Here is a 17858-nt window from a genome sequence, read left to right as displayed (position 1 = left end):
ATTTGTGTTGATGAGTATGAGTTCATAGTGACACTACGCTACTCTGTTTTCCCTAGTAACACTCTACTGAATTAAAAGGATAAAGGAGATAATTTACATAAAGTGCTTAGAACTGTGTCTGGTTCATAGCAAGCACTCAACATGGATTAGTTATTATTATTCTCATAACAGCAGTAGTAGTAGTAGTCGTAGTAGTAGCAGCAGCAGCAGTAGCCAATACTAGCAGTAGTAGCACTGTTAGTTCAGCCAGGCAGAAGGCAGAAGGTTGGGTATCCAAGCTAGTGTGATGAAACGAGAGAGGGGCAAGAGAGTTGAGAATCTTTGCAGGAAAGTGGTAATAATGATGGTCCAGAGAAGATAACCTGAAGAAGAGGGTTGATGAACAGAGAGGAAGGAGTGAGGCCTGTGGAGGGGAAGAACTCCAGAGGTCAAAAATTTTTGCAGTGAGTGTCAGTAAGCAAGGGATCTAGAAAGAAGAGGGAGTTGTGGCCAGAGGGTGCTGTGTTTGATTTTATTGTTTTGGAGGTGGTGCAGTTTCAGATCATTAGGGATTCAAGGGTTTGGTGTGCAAGAAGGTGGCTCTGTAATGACCTGAAACCTGCTCACCTTAGCAGACTGCTGCTTCTATATTCTGGAAAGCAGAGTGAAATGTTATCAGAAGTAAAGAGATCAAGGCCAGGCTGTTAAAATTCCTGTAAGTGATAAGAGGAATGGGGTGGCGAGGAATACTGAGGGCCCTGGAGGACAGGAGGTGACCTTGTCGAGGGTGGGGGGTGGTAGGACATGGGCCTCAGAGCTACTGGGTGTTCACAAAGGAGAGAGGTATGGTCTTCAAGTGGCAATGTGCAAACTGTAGAGGATGTGAGATGTAGGAAAATGAGCAGCCTTCCCCTGAAGGGTGTAAGGAGACTGGCAGCCTCCGGGAGAAGGTGGGCTCTGTGAAGCCGGAAGGGAGGTTGGGCAGGGAAGGTCCATGGGAATGTGCAAAGCCCCTGAGGTACTGAGGGGCTGGGCCCTGAGTGACTCTGGGCGCACTTTCACTTTCCTGGAGGCTACTCTGGCCTTGCTGGTGGGCTGTCTCCCATGTGTCCTATTCACCTGCTCAGTGGAGGAGCCCACACTCATCTTGAATTTGGGCCCCTCTCCTTGGCTTTGTCAGTTTCCAATTCCATGCACTCCACACTAGGATAAGAATTTGTGCCAAAAATCTGTTTCAGAATTACTAATGAGCACATTTCACAACAAACAATCAAGAATGCAAACACATAAGAAATCTTGGCACTGCTACAACCAATTTAAGAGAAACATAATCTGGCCTCAGGAGCCATGCCCAGTGACAGGGTCTAGCACCCCTTCTCCCCCTGTCCAGAAAGTATGAGCAACGACACTCATTACCTGGCAAAAGCCTGGGCCCAGAAGTCAAGCGTAAATCATGACTGAAGGAGCCCCTAGGCAACACACATTAAATCATTAAGGAGACTGGAGGCCCCAGCCTCCATGCCAAATGCTGCTCACACGGGCTCTTGTGCTGGAAAACCTACACTCTTCACATGCTCATTTGTTGCCTTGAATAATTCTCCAGCCCATATGAATAACTGAGGCTCAATTGAAACCTATAGCTCAGAAATCCCACAACCACGTGGACTTTTCATGCAGTATGATGGAAGGAACCAAGAATTCTGACAAAGGTGCATGAATGGCCAATCCCACACAAAGCACAATCTGCCCGTATGCTGAATAACAGCTCCCTTCCTTATCATTTCACGAGCCATGTCTTCTGAAGCTGGTAGTTCGTCCTACAGTATGGGGCTGCTGGCTTCCTGCATCACAGCTGCTGCAAAACCTGCTTAATTCCAGAACACTCACCCTTTGCAAGAGGAGCAAAATTTGGTTGGCTTAAGTAAGACAAAGGTGGATATTCACAGTCCTTGAAAAGAAAAAAGGGTCTACTATGAACCAGCACTTCGTACTCACTGTCTGCTTCCTTTAAGCCTTTCCTTTTCAGCAATTTTGGGAAGAAGCCAGGAAAGTGGAAGTGTGCCCCAAATCACTCAGAGTCCAGCCCCTCCATACCACAGGAGCTTTGCACATACTCTTCCCCCGGCTCTTCTCTACTACCTGCCCCCTCACTCTTCTCCCTTCATACCCTCCCAGGAAAGTCCCCAGGCCCTCAAGACCACATGAAGTTTCTTCAGTGTGTGCTGTCCTACCCTGGCACCTATCCCAGTTGTCATTAAACGCACCATAGTGTGTCCCTTTGGCTAGAACATAAGCTCCCTTGGGTCAGGCTCCTTGTTTATCTTTCTGTGCTTATAACCTGAGCCTGGCACAGAGTAGCTGCCCTACGTATACTTGTAGAACGAGTGATTGAATGCAGGTAGGAATGAGGATTGATACCCAAACCTTTCAGACTACAAAGCCCAGGTGCTTTCAACTGTACCAAATTGCAGCAGAAGAAAAAGGGAGGAGGAGGAGGAGGAAGGACTTTTGGGGTTATGACCACAGCCATACAATGGTCTTACATAAACTGATATCTTAGTTTCTTCCTGAAAACCTCCCAAAGCTACAAGCTGGAAACAGTGGTGGTGAAGCGAGGGCTTCCCTAACAAGCTTGTTTCGGAGTCAAATACAACCATTGGAGAAAATTGGTTCCGAACAAGTCACCTTAACCTCTGAGGCAAAGCTTGTCATCTCATCATAGATTTTCTAAGACAGTTCTGGGTCCATACTCAATACTATATTTCAAGTCACCTTCTGGGTGGAACTGGGTATCCACCTCTTTGAAACGCTGTAATCACCAAGGCTGCTGGCCCACAGGCTGAGGGTGGAAATCCTCCTGTCAGAGCCCTTCCCTTTGGTTTGAGATTCTGGTCCCTGATAAAATTTCCAGTGCCCGTAAAGGCATGAATCCTTATATGATCATCAGGCTTTTGTACCTCAGGGTAAATAACCACTCTGACAGCAGATTCCACTGAGGCAAAGGGAGGGTTTGAGGAGAGAGTGACTTTGAGTGAGAGCGCTTATGTGTCTGGGGGGCGGGCATGGGGCTCAAGTGCCCAAAGAGGTGGAGAGATGACGTGGCCAGCATGCACCAGTAAGGCTCCCGTTACTCACACTGCTGACAGCCTGGCTTTTAAGTGTGGACAGCGATGAACAAAAAGTGGCTAAATTCACAAGAAACTGTCCTTCACCCCCTCTCTTTACCCTATTTCTCACTGTCCTATGTCTTCAGCATATTCCTCAGAGAAGTGCTGAGTGTTTTCATTTGAACTATTCATGAAAACATGAGAAATGCCCCGTTGAGTCATTTAATGCTCTACCCAGCTCATGGACACCAGCGTGGTGCTCGGGGCTGCCCAGGGGAGGGCAGAGTTTGTTCCTGGTATTCATTTTCTCAGCTTCCCTCTGAATCCATAATATGCTGTTATGAATTGACTTATGGCTTCTGCAAAATATGTGTTGAATTCCTGACCTAAAAGTTGGCAGTTCGAACCCGCCCAGCAGCACCATTCAGAAGAAAGGCCTGGTGATCTTCTTCCATAAAGATTAAAGCCAAGAAAATCCTATGGAATGGTTCTACTCTGTAACACATAGGGTCGCCATGAGCTGAAATCAACTCAATGTTAATGGGTTTGGTTTGGTTTGATACCTGTGGATGTGATCCCCTTTGGAAATTGAATTTTCTTTTGTTATGTTAAGGGAGTCATAGCAGTATAGGGTGGATCCTAAACCTTCTGAGTTATTAAAAAAAAAAAAAAAGAAAAACAGAATACACACAGAGACACACAGAACGGGGGAGAGGAAAACAGATGATGGAGACAAAGATTGCCATGGCTACTAGAAGCTGAAATAGACAAGAAAGGACCTCCCTCTAGAGTCTCACCTTGAATTTGGACTTCTATTCTGAATTCATCTTGGCCCTGCTCCATTTCAATTTTTAAAATCGAGTATCAAGAAGATAATAAACTAGATGATGATGACGTCTAAACAGCCCTCTTAGGTTTTTATAAAAGGTTTGTGTATTAGAACTTCTGAGGGATGCTTCATTCAATCCATTGTCAAAACTGACTTCTACCTCCCTGAGGCAGCTGATGGAGCTCACCATGCAGAATGGGTTGTGTGGACTCTGAGGGGGTGAGGTGTGTGTGAGAGAGAAAGAGAAAGAGACAGAAGAGACATAGAGAGAGACAGCTTTGTTAACAGAACATATGTAGTAATGAATCTTGGGAATTCAAAGCCCCAGCTCAAGGTGACGTGTGTTCTGGTGTTGTTGATGACAGGGCTATGGTTCTGTGAACCACAGGGGTGGAGAGGGCCATAAGCCACAGCACAACTTGTGGGAGCATGGTGCCTGGCACTAGAACAAGCTGGGTTCAGAAGGCCCCACCCTGTGAGGTGCCTGGATGCTCCAGCACATGCCACAGGGGCTGGAGCAAAGTCAGCAACTCCCCAGACCCAGGTCCCCAGGTCACAGTCCACCTGCTGATGAAGAGGAGCTTCTTATACAGGGCAGGAGGGTGAGCAGGGCAGGAAAGGAGCTGACAGGAGGGTCAGTCTTTGGCATTTCCTGCTCACTCAGAAGCCAGTTATGCCTCACTTTCTCCATGTGAACCTAGCCTTTGTGTGGTAAAGGGCAAAGGGAAGGAAAGGGGGTATGTGCTGGGAACCTGCTTTGTAGCTGGCCCCATGCTGGCATCAGTGTACATGGGGTTCCGTTCCATCCTCAAAGCAGTCCTGCGGGGCAGGCGTTACCATGCTCATACTTAGTTTCTTGTCTGTCTACCTCAACCCTATCCATAAGCCAGCTTGTGCCCAAGCCTGGCTAGATTTACACCACACCCATCTCCTTTTCTGCTTGCCTGCATACCTAAACCACATTTTCCAGCCTCCCTTGCAGCTAGACGAGCCTATGCGACTGCGTTGCAGCCAATGGAAGGCAAGTGGAAGTGATGTGAGCCAATTCCAGGCTGGCCATGAAAACCTCCCACTCATCTCCCTCCACTGGCTTGATGCAGATGAGCCTGACAGCCTCAGAAGTCCTGTATGGAGGACTGCAGAGCCACAGGTGGGTCTCCAAATCACTGCTTTGAGGAAAGTCACCTGCCTATCTATTTTGGGGACTTCATGTGAGTGAAAAATAAATGTCTATCCTGTTTGAACCATTGTGTATTTGGAGGCTCTTTTGGTACAGCAGTAACTATTAACTAACTAATGCACAGCACAACCCACCTCAAGCAAACTCACAGGCAAGCCTTGGAGCCTCAGTTGTGTCCATGAGAATCAGGCCAGCCACTTTGCCCCTACCCCTTTTCCACCTTTCTCTTAGACCTTCCTATTCTTCCTCTTGGACTCCTGCCTGCACACTGAGGCTTAGGGCATATCTCACCTGGGGTTGTTTTCCTCAGCCTAACAGCTTCCTTGAGACACACACCCCTTGGACCAGGCTCTGCCTCCCAGTCCTACTTAACTGCAGTAGTTGGGGCATGAAGTAGTTGGGGCAAGCGGCATCAAAGCGCCCATTTTTTTTCCACTTTACCAGGCCACTTCTCAAAGTCTCGCACATTCTCTGCCCTCGACTGGTTTGGTTTTTTTTTTTTAAAGCACTGTTCAACACCTGGCTTCTATAAAAATCCTGCTGACCATCAGAATGTCTTTGGATCTTTGGCAATGTATCACATGCTATGGGCTATGTTTTGGGGGGTCATTTTTCATATATATATATTTTGTAGAATACTGGCACACTTTTCTTTCAGCAATGATGCAGACAAGGGGTGGCAAAACTTTTCTGTAAAGGGTCAGATAGTAAATATTTCCAGCTTTTGGGTCATATGGTCTCTGTTGCTACTACTCATCTCTACCATTATAGTGCAAAAGACAATACATGAATGAGCATAGCTGTGTTCCTATACAACTTTAATTACAAAAACAGGTTGTGGGCTACCTTTGGCCTACAGGCCATAGTTTGCGGACCCGGATGTCAACATATCTGCTTAAATAGGTTAATAATCTCATTTCATTTGGCATAAATAAGTTTCCACGATAATGTAAATAGAGCAGAAGTAGGGGGCTGAAGTTGCTTGTGGGCAGAAAGATAAGGCAGTTGGTTAAAAATGTATCTATATCTGAATATCAGAATATTAATATATTAATTTTTTAATGTGTTGCCTTTGTTTTAGCATCTTTTATTGTTTTATCATCTTACCCCGAGTAGCTCCAATATTCCCATTATTATCTAGTGAGGTATTTTGGGAGCAGGCTGTGGTTTTGCCTTGTCTTTAGAGTGACAAGTAGGAAGGAGTGGGGGTGGAATAAATGATCTGAGAAAGCCTGGCTCCACCCTGGTGTCACTTGCTACCCACTGGATGAGTGGGGGACCTTCCAAATCTCAACTTCCACCTTGCTTCTAACGACCTGAGAAATACCCAGGTCCTGTATCATCTTTGAGAGCAAGTCCCGACTATTTTGCTTTAACAGATAAGCCAGTCTCGCAGAAAAAGTATTGTGTACACTTCCTCATTCTTTTTTCTTGTTTTCTTTCTCATTGAGTGAGAGGTGCAAATTCCCCCAGGACTGCTGAAAATCAAGTTGAGCCAGATTCCCAGAGAGAATAAATACTCCTCAAGGGCATGGCAGGTGCTTTGGGGAAAAGTATTAACCTGTGCAGGTCACAGGACATGCTCAGTTAGCAAATCTCGGGTGAGCACCGTGCTGGGTAGTGGGGTGAGAAAGACGCTAGATCTCTGAGCCCATGTCATCAGATGCCAGGGCCCTGAAAGAGTTCATGGGACTTTCAAACTGCGCACCTCTTCATGGATGCCAACCACACCAGAGAAGTCCAGCTCTAAAGACAGAAGCAAATAAATCTACCTCTCAAATCTGAGTCAGGCGCGGACCAGACGAAAGGATATGTCCACCTTGAGTAGCGTTCTCTGCAATCAGTAGGGGATTTAAAGCTCAAACTCTTCTGTGAGATGACTGCTATTTTGAGGCGAACCAAGGGCTTGCCGTTGTTAGTTGCTGTCCAGTTGATTCCAACTCATGGTGACCCCAAGTGTGCAGAGTAGAACTGACCCAGAGGGTTTTCAAGGCAGTGACCTTTCAGAAGCAGATTGCCAGGCCTTACTTCTGAGGTGCCTCTGGGTAGGTTTGAACCTCTAGCCTTTCAGTTAGTAGACCAGCACTTATCCCTTTGCGCCACTCAGGGAACCAAGGGCTTAGTCAGGGGTTAATTGTCAGGGGTTGTTTCTGCAATGGTTAAAGAAAACCTAGTGGTTAGTCCTTACTTGTCTTTTCCTTCTTTTCCTCTCTCCTATCTCCTCCTCCAGCTCTTCCTCCTCATCTTTCTCTGGTTGGTGTTTTTTCTGTGCAAACTGGTGTCTGTACAGGGCTGAGGCCACATCTTACACATTTCTGTACACTCAGTGCTGTAGGAAGTGCCTGGGGCACAGTAGGTGCTCAATAAACATTGCTTTTCCCTCTCCCTCTTCCTGCTCCCTGCCAAGGCCCCTCCATGACTTCTCAGGATGGGGTGTGGATGACAATAGTCATGTCACAGCCACACCACACATGCCTAAGGGACTGAGAAACCATTGTCATCTGTCTGCCTAATTTCTCAGAGGACTAATTTCATGGATTTTATTACAGAATTCTCTCCCTCAAGGCAGCACGCTACTGGGCTGGCTCAGTCAAGTCAACGTCACTCATGAAATTAAAATTGGATTGGGGATAAGCGTCAAAAAGACTATTTTCAATGAGCCAAAATTTCAAGTCACTGGGGAACATTTTTAATCCCATCATCTCACTGTTTCAGTGCATTTCTGAAAATCCTACTTTTGATGATGCATCCATTTAATAAGCATGTTGGCAGCTGAAATCTGCAAAAGTTGAACTCATCCTGCTGGGCTGTGTGGAATACCAGAGAGATACCTGGCCATTAAGCCTCCTCTGAGTGAAGAAAAACAAACTGCTTCAGAAACTAAAAATGTATGTTCGAAACCATAAAAATGAGGTAATCCCACATTCTGCACCAACTATACCTAGACTCACAGGCTCCATCACTACCACCAGTTCTACTTCTTTTCAGAAGAGATGAGCTTCAATGGAAAAAAGATCACATTCTAGAACTGAAACTGTTTTGACCAGCTGCTTCAAGTCCAATGAACATCCTGGAGGCCATTAACTTATTTCTCTCTAATCCTAGCAGAGTGCCTTATTTTATCAATAAAGGGACTAGAGTGATAACCCCTTATAACAAAGAGTTGAGACTGAACCTTTAAGGGCTGTGGTGGAATGATTGCAGGAATGGCCCCAATTTGTTTACAATTCCCTGTATCCAAGCTGTTTGGTAGTATCTTCCTACACTGACTCTGAACTTGGCCATGTGACTTATTTAAGCCAATTGGACAATAACAAATGTGATGCACACCGTCTTGGAAAACACTTACACATTGAGTCTTGTCCTCTTTCCATTCTTGGAACCATGCGTTACCATGTGCCAGATGGAGGATGAGAGACCACATGGAGCAGAGAAGATGAGCCATCCAGCTGAGCTCTCCTTCACAAGCTATCCTTCCTATAAGCCCAGCCAAGATCAGCCAAGCCTGATCCCAAACAGCATAAATGCCCAGCTGAGCCTAATCCACATTGTTGACCCATACAACTGTGAGCTAAATAAATAGCTGTTTGGCCATCAAGTTTGGCACTTGTGTCATTTAGCAAATGCTGGTATAAGGGGTAATTTCCTTTATATAAAAAGAATTCTCATAGGAGAAAAATGTGAAACAGAACCTCAAATTCCTAAAAAGAAAAAAAAAAACCAAAAACCAGACTTCCTGGATTGGTTGAGACTAGAGGACTCCTCCAGACTATTGCCCTCAGATACTCTTCCAACCTTGAACCAAAACTAACTCTGGAGCTCGCCTGGTAGCTAAATAACAGATAGGCTCACAGAATAATGAATATCACCCATAAGTTCTGTGCTCCTTTAAAAAAATCACCTATATGAGACCAAACGGTCAATAATTACTTTAAAACAAAAATGAGAATGTAAGGGGACAGGGAAACCAGACTAATGGACGTGGAACAACCAGAACATAAATAATGAGAATGCTCACACATTGTGAAGAATGTAACCAAAGTCACTGAACAATCTGTGTAGAAATTGTTGAATGGGAACCTAAACTTCTGTGTAAACATTCACTGAAAACACAATAAAATATTATTTAAAAAAAAAATCCCATATATCTTACATACAAAGAACTCCTACAAATCAATAACTTATTCTATGAATTTACTCTTATTTGTGAGAAATTATGTGTATTCAGATATATCCTTTGCTTCTTATTTGCAATAGTAAAATATTTGAAACAATCTCACTGTCCATCAATAGAGGCCTAGCTAAATTCATATACTGCTGATGGGAACACAAACTGGCATGACTCTTACGGAAGGCAATTTGACAATATTTACCAAATTATAAATTAATTTACCCTTTGACCTAGCAATCCCATTTTGGGGGAATCGTCCTGGAGACATACATACACATGCATGAAATAACCTTTTGTGCAAGGTTATTCACTGTAGTATTTTTTGTAATAACAAAACATTGGAAACAACCCAAATACCTATCAATACGGGACTGGTTAGAGTACATCCACAATGAAAAATTGTGAAGATGCCAGCAAAGAATGAGGACAATCTTTCAGAAGTGATAGATAAAGATCCTCAGGATAACTTGTAAGTAAAAAAAGCAAGGTGGTGAGAAGTGCGCGTAGTATGTTAACTTTTGTGTAAAAGAAAATAAAATGTATATATGCATATATGTGCATTTTTATATTTGCTAAAACTATATATCTACAGATAAGAAATTAAGATAAGTGGTGAGCTGGGTGGGGTGAGGGGTTCTGGAAAATGAGCAGATGGTTGACAGGAGTGAGAAGAAAAATATTCACCATATATCTTTTTATTCCAGTCAAGTTTTCGCCCTCATCATTCCACAGACACTGCTCTTGCAAAGGTCAGCAATGACTTCCACTATGCTAAATCCAATGTTCTTTTCTTCATCTTCATCATACTTGATTATCAGAAACATCTGTCATACTGGTCCTTTCCTTCTCCTTGAAACATTCTCTTCGTTTGGTTTCTGGGACTCCACATTCTCTTGGTATTCCTCCAACCTCACTGCCCTGTCTCATTCTCCTTTGCTGATTCCTTCTCTTCTCTCTCTCTCTTAATGTTGGCGAGCCCAGGGCTCAATCCTTGGAACTCTTTTCTATCTAAAACCATTCTCTTGATGATCAAACCAGACTTGTGGCCTTAAATATTTTTCTACTCTGACAATTTCCAAGTCAGTCTCCAGATCTGAGCTACCTCCTGAACTCTAAATCCACAAAATAATGAATAATATAGTGAAACCCGTGAGAGCCAAAACCCGACGGGACTGCCTTGTTTTTTCCGGTCTCACAAGTTTTCTGTCTTTGACAGGGTCCAGTCTTACCACTTTTCTATTGCTTGTTTTACTGGAAAGTACTTGAGTTTTCCTTCTCTGACAAGTTTCTGCCTTAAACAGGTTCTGGCTTTTGCAGGTTTTGCTGTAATAAATCCACTGCCGTCGAGTTGATTCCAACTCATAGTGACCCTATAGGACAGAGTACAACTGCCCCATAGGGCTTCCGAGGCTGTAATCTTTACGGAAGTAGATTGCCACATCTTTTTCCTGTGGAGCGGCTGTTGGGTGCAAACCACATTAACCATTGTGCCACCAGGGCTCCTTTACTGTAATAGTCATTTGAAATTGTCCAGAATGGGACTTATGCTCTTCCTTTCTGAACCTGCTCTACCTTCTGCATTTTAGTTGAGGAAAACACATGGTCTGGTGCTCAGGCCAAAAATCTTAGAGTCACCCTCTCCTTCTCTAATATGCTATGATCAATCCAACCACTGTTTTCCACTTCCAGTGTCACCGTCATCTCCTCGTAGGAGTACCACAACAGCCTCCCAAATAGTCTCCACTCTTGCCCCCTAAAGTCTATTCTCCACCCAGTAGCCAGAATGACCCTTACATAACTTGTTAGATCATGTCCCTCCTCTGCTCAAAATCCTCCATCTCACTCAAGAGTAAAAGCTGAAGCCTACTATGTCCTCCACAATGTTCCTCCAGATATTCATGTGGCTCACTCATCAACCTCCCTTAAATTTTTGGCCAAATGCCCCCTTCTCAGGTGGGCCTGCTGACCACTATATTTAAAATTGCAGCCACAACCTTCGAACCCCCCATCCCCATCTCTGCTTGCTTTTCTCCAGATTCTTCACCTCACCTTGTAAGTTTCTATATAATTTGCTTATTTTGTCTATTTCTGTCTCCCTCCACTAGAGTCTAAGCTTCACTGTTCACTACCATATTCCTAGCACTTAGAACAGTGTTTGGCATGTAGTGGGCTCTCAATAAGCCTTGAATGAATGAACAGATGGATAAGTAATATTTTGAGATATGTGAATGGTTTACCTATTTAAAAAATGAAATCTAAAAAGAAAAAGAAGCATAGGAGGTTTTATGGGGAAATAAAAGTAAAAAAGTATCCTGACTAAATAAAAGAACGTAGGTAAAAAGAATAAGGTAGATCCAGGTGCATATGTTGTTGTTGTTGTTAGGTGCTGTCGAGTCAGTTTCAATTCATAGCAACCCTATGTACAGCAACAAAACTCTGCCAGGTCCTGTGCCATCCTCACAATTATTTTTATGCTTGAGCCCATTGTTGAAGCCATTGTGTCAATCCATCTACTCCAGGGTTTTCCTCTTTTTCGTTGACCCTGTACCTTACCAAGCATGATGTCCCTCTCCAGGGACTGGTCCCTCCTGATAACATGTTCAAAGTATGTGAGACAACGTATTGCCATCGTTGCTTCTAAGGAGCATTCTGGCTGTACTTCCAAGACAGATTTGTTTGTTCTTCTGGCAGTCCATGGTATATTCAATATTCTTCGCCAACTCCATAATTCAAAGGCATCAATTCTTCTTTGGTCTTCCGTATTCATTGCCCAGTTTTCACATCCATATGAGGCAATTGATAATACCATGGCTTTGTTCAGGCATACCTTAGTTCCCAAAGTGACATTTTTGGTTTTTAACACTTTAAAGAGGTCTTTTGCAGCAGATTTGCCCAATGCAATGCGTCGTTTGATTTCTTGACTGCTGCTTCCGTGGGCGTTGACTGTTAAAAATATATGTGTTAAAAATATATATATTCATATATGCTTCTATATAAGTAGACTACCTCTGGAGGGTTACCCAATTAACTGATAATAATGATTTTAAGTAGGAGAACTGGGTGGCTTGGGGACAGAGGATGAGTACATCTTTGTAATTAAGACTATATAATAATAGTAATAAAAATAACTTAGATGTGCAAATTTTCCTTAAACAGGAAGAATAGATCCCAAGACTTGACTGTCGGACCTGTCTAAATTGTGTCCAAAGAAAGACTGTGTCTGGGGTAAGGGACCCAGCCATAGTAGCACTGCAGAGGCAAACTTGTCCACTGCCCATCAAGCACCATCCAGTGGAGAAGAAACCTTGTCAATCCAACAAATTTGAGTGTCTAGTCCAGTAGCAAGTCATAATTGTTTCATCCAAGAGGGCATTCGTTAGATGTTGAAAACTATGTCTTCATCCTTCTCACACATTCCTCCTGGAGAAAGTTTTCCCTGGTGTGCAAGGATGGTTCAGGATGAGGAGCCAGTCCTTCCTCTCACCCCTATCTGAACGTTTCAGGCACAGCATGCCTCTAGGCAGGGCCCTCCTGATGCTAGAGGTGGGGACAGCTTGGATATCCTTGGATGCTGTCATCCCTACTGTATATTCACTCTGCTCGGGGCTTTCCAATGGACTCACTGCCTATGTTGAATTTTCACTTGTCCGCAGATGAACAAGGAAAGTGCAGTATAATCATTTCTTCATACTGCTAACTAAATGAACTCTGTGGTGTGAAAATGCTTTCCATGAAACTCCAAATGATATTTCTTGAGGCACTTAATTTAATTAATTCCCTCTATTCCAATTTCTATATTCACAGAGCAGCTTTAGACCATTATTTGACTTTCCTGACTCGTAGGGAGTGGATGCACTGGCCTCTCAATTTTGAAGTGCTCTGGTTTCTGGGTCAGTTGTTTCTATCGTAAATAAATGAACGGGCAGGCATTATGGTGTTTAGACATCTGCCTTGAAGTTGTTTAATATGAGTGTGTCCAATGGAGAGACATCTGTTCTCAGGGTTTAATATCTGTAAGACCAGGAGCAGGCCCTAGCTTGTGGCAAACTTACTATCCTTTGCCATCCCTCATCCACTGCATCTATCCTTATCCCCCACCCCCGAAACAGACAGGAGAAAATAATAGAAATTCTAATGCTTCACTCAAAAGTCTAATAAAATTAAGCACAGCTAAGATGCATCACACATCAGCCCAGCCCTTTGACTGCTTTTTGATTAGAAGTAAAATTTATGAAGTTTGAGCAGATCGCCTAGTTCTGAAGTGCTATATATATACATGCACACAGAAAAAGAGATAGCATGAAGATACATTATTACTGATCACAAATGCTAAATTATATAAAGACTCCAGAGAAATTATCTCAGTTATTGCCTAAAGAGTGAATGCTTGTATTTGCATAAAGAAATAATAGAAGGATACACTAGAAACTAATAAATGTTGGGGGATAGAATAGGGGTTGGAACGGGAGTGATACTTTCTGCTGCAAACTTTTTATAGTTTTTGATGTTTGGACCCATTCAAGTAAGATACAATAAAAAGTAACATCTATGTGTATATGGAAGGAGCTCTGGTGGTGTAATGGTTAAGCACTTGGCTGCTAACCAAAAGGTTGGTGGTTCAAACCCATCAGCTGTTCCGCAGAAGAAAAGACCTGGTGATCGCTCCTGTAAAGATTACAGCCTAGGAAACGCTATGGGAGCAGTTCTACTCTGTCCTGTAGGGTCACTATGAGTCGGAATCTACTCGATGTTGTTGTTGTTGTTAGGTGATGTCAAGTCGGTTCCAACTCATGACAACCCCATGTACAACTGAATGAAACATAGCCTGGTCCTGTGCCATCCTCACAATCAGTGTTATACTTGAGCTCATTGTTGAAGCCACTGTGTCAATCCATCTACTCCAGGGTCTTCCTCTTTTTCACTGACCCTCTAACTTTACCAAGCATGATGTCCTTTTCCAGGTCCCTCCTGATAACATGTCCAGAGTATCTGAGACAAAGCCTTGCCATCCTTGGTTCTAAGGAAAATTCTGGTTGTACTTCTTCCAAGACAGATTTGCTCATTCTTTTGGCAGCCCATGGTATATTAAATATTCTTCGCCAACACCATAATTCAAAGGCATCAATTCTTCTTTGGTCTTCCTTATTCATTGTTCAGCTTTCACATGCATATGAGGCCATCGAAAACATCATGGTTTCCGTCAGACGTATCTTAGTCTTCAAAGTCACATCTCTGCTTTTTAACACTTTAAAGAGGTCTTTTGCAGCAGATTTTCCCAATACAATGCATCATTTGATTTCTTAACTGCTGCTTCCATGGGTGTTGATTGTGGATCTAAGTAAAATGAAATCCTTTACAACTTCAATATTTTCTCCGTTTATCATGATGTTGCTTATTGGCCCAGTTGTGAAGATTTTTGCTTTCTTTATGTTGAGGTGTAATCCATACTGAAGGCTGTGTCTTTGATCTTCATCAGTAAGTGCTTCAAGTCCTCTTCACTATCAGCAAACTAGGTTGTGTCATCTGCATATCACATGTTGTTAATGAGTCTTCCTCTAATCCTGATTCCACATTCTTCTTATAGTCCAGCTTCTCAGATTCACAGGGTCACTGAGTCAGAATCAACTTGATGGCACACAACATATCTACATGGAGCCTGTTCCTGTTAGAAGGTATTTTGATTTAAGACACATAAGACCTGCCGCATTTTGGTTTTTTTATATGCCCCTAAAACAAAATTGGAGCTGTGGTATCCAAGTGGTTAAGAGCTTGGCTGTTAACCAAAAGGTCGACAGTTCGAATCCACCAGCAGCTCCCTGGAAACCCTATGGGGAGCAGTTCTACTCTGTCCTTACAGGGTCCCTATGAGTCAGAAATGACTCGATGGCAATTGGTAAGGTAAACCAAAACCAAACTCGATGCCACTGAGCCTTGGTAGTACAGTAGTTAAGAGCTTGCCTGCTAACCAAAAGGATGGTAGTTTGAATCCACCAGCCACTCCTTGGAAACCCTATGGGGCAGTTCTACTCTGTCCTATTGGGTCACTATGAGTCGCTATGATATATGCTCCTAGCTGGGTGTCACGGACTGAATCATGTTCCCCCCAAATGTCTGTCAGCTTGGCCAGGCCATGATTCCCAGTATTGTGTGATATCCACAGTTTTGTCATCTGATGTGATTTTTCTATGTGTTGCAAATCCTACCTCTATGATGTTAATGAGGCAGGATTAGAGGCAGTTGTGTCAATGAGGTAGGACTCAGTCTACAAAAATAGGTTGTGTTTTAAGCCAATCTCTCTTGAGATATGAGAGAATCGAGCAGACAGACATGGGGACCTCAAACCACCAAGAAACAAGAGCCAGGAGAAAAGCAAGTCCTCTGGACCCAGGGTCCTTGCACTGAAAAGCTCCTTGACCAGGGAAGACTGATGACAAGGACCTTCCCCCAGTTGACAGAGAGAGCCTTCCTCTGGAGCTGGCACCCTAAATTTGGACTTCTAGCCTCCTAGACTGTGAGAGAATAAATTTCTCTTTGTTAAAGCCATCACTTGCGGTATTTCTGTTATAGCAGACACTGGGGATAAAACCAGATCCTTCAGAAGTCTGAGGGTAAACAGGGATTAGTAGTTAGAATACTGCTCTGCAGGAGCTATACTGGCACAGTCGATGTGGGACAGAAACTTCAGCTGTAATAAAAGTGCTTATAATTTGACAGAATGCCCTCTTAAATGAAGGCAATGAAGGCGTTCTAACCCCGGAAGGAGGAAATGGCGAAGGTCAGGACACACTGCTGAAGGCCATTTGGCTGCCAACAACCCAGCATATACTTTTGTTGATAAGCGTGATATCCATGAGAACTGCATGTTTATTGATGAGCTCACATGTCTGCCCAATTACCAGAGAGCTTTGCTCTCTGCTTTCCTGCAATGAGGGCAGGCCTGGGATTCTGTGCCAATTCTGCGGGAGAAATCGGGGAGAGGGGGAGGCCTAGTTAGTGTTCACATTTAGCATTTTTTACTTTAAATAAGCCTCATACATGAAATCCAGCATTTATTTACAAAACAAAGGGGATGATTTCTCGGCTTAAAAACAGCATTTGCTAGACGTTCCTTTCAAATAGGAAACTACCCTTAGACAACCTGAAATGATTCATTTGCCAAAAACAATTTTTTAATTGCACCCACTTTCCCAAAGCTATCTAATGCAGTAACCAAGGTTCCTGGCAGCAGTCGCCTCACAGGTGTCAGTAATAAGGGGGAGCGCCCTGGCCACCAGCAGCCAAAGCTCTCTGGACTCCCAAGCAGCATGAGGGACACGGCCACAGAACAAACAAGGTGAGAAACAGGCTGTTCTCAAGCCTCTCTGGAGCAATGTCTGGGCAAGGCTGCAACATCCATACATGAGGCTAAAGCCTCCGGTGTTGATTCTCTGAACTGTTTCGAGTCGAGGCTGAAAACTCATGATTACTTAAGTTATTGCTTTTTTTTTCTTTTTACTAACACCTAAAAATTGGGATATTTCACATAGAAAGCCACATTTCTGGCTTCGATTGAAAACTGGGGGATCTGTCCACCATGGGCCCACACTTCCTGGTTAAACAGTCATTGAATACTGAGTAGGAGCTGGCTCTGTACGCAGCGCACGCACTGTCGTTTGCCAGTCCCCACCACGCCACACTGCCCTTACCGTGCTGAGGCTGAGGGCTAATTATCATGTATCACTGCACTTAAACATTCACACTCTTCTTCTTATAGTAAATAGAGCTGTATCTGTCTCTTTCAAATGTCTAGGTCATATTTTTCCAGAATAAAAAAATGGAAGCCCGGGAAAGTGCTGATGTGTTTAATAGAATACCCAGACATACTTTAGAGACCTTACTGTGCACCAACAGGAAACAGTGAGGCTTCTTGAGGGAAAGCTGACTGGGGGTTAAGGAGCGGACCATGGGTCTCGCTGTGGTGGGGAAATAAACAGTTTGAGCAGGTGAATGAGCTGCAGAAGTGGCCATCACACCATCACAGTGCCTGAATGGCTAGGGAGAAGCACCTCTGTGGTCCACGGGTCAGGAGGGTAAGCCATGAGTCAGTAATTGACATGTGGATGGTCATTAATGAAACACGTTGATTGATTCTAATGTTAGGCCAGAAGCTCTGTCCGGGTACAAAAGCAAATTTTACTCTCCAAGAGAAGAAAGACAACTGGTCAACTCCAGTCAGCCACCTAACAGCCTATTTGAAAGCAGGATGCATTAAACAACTGGAAAACTCATTGTCATTGAGTCAGTTCCGACTCATAATGACCCTGTATGACAGAGTAGAACTGCCCCATAGAGTTTCCAAGGAGCGGCTGGTAGCTTGAAACTGTTGACCTTTTGGTTAGCAGCCGAACTCTTAACCACTGGGCCACTAGGGCTCCAACACAGCTGGAAAGCAGGAAGGAAATACAAAACCAGCGGACGTTCCATATGTTCTGTAGCTGGTCGAAGAAGAGGGTTCCTGTGGCTGCCAAAGAGGACAATGGAGAACGGGAAAACCCTAATGCAAAAAACAACAATCGTTTCAATGAGGACAGACCATTGCCTACGGTGAGAATG

The sequence above is a fragment of the Trichechus manatus genome, unplaced genomic scaffold, assembly GCF_000243295.1.
Source record: "Trichechus manatus latirostris isolate Lorelei unplaced genomic scaffold, TriManLat1.0 scaffold00188, whole genome shotgun sequence".
Lineage (NCBI taxonomy): Eukaryota > Metazoa > Chordata > Mammalia > Sirenia > Trichechidae > Trichechus > Trichechus manatus.
The sequence above is the reverse complement of the archived record's forward strand: the minus strand, read 5'-3'. Positions refer to the sequence as shown.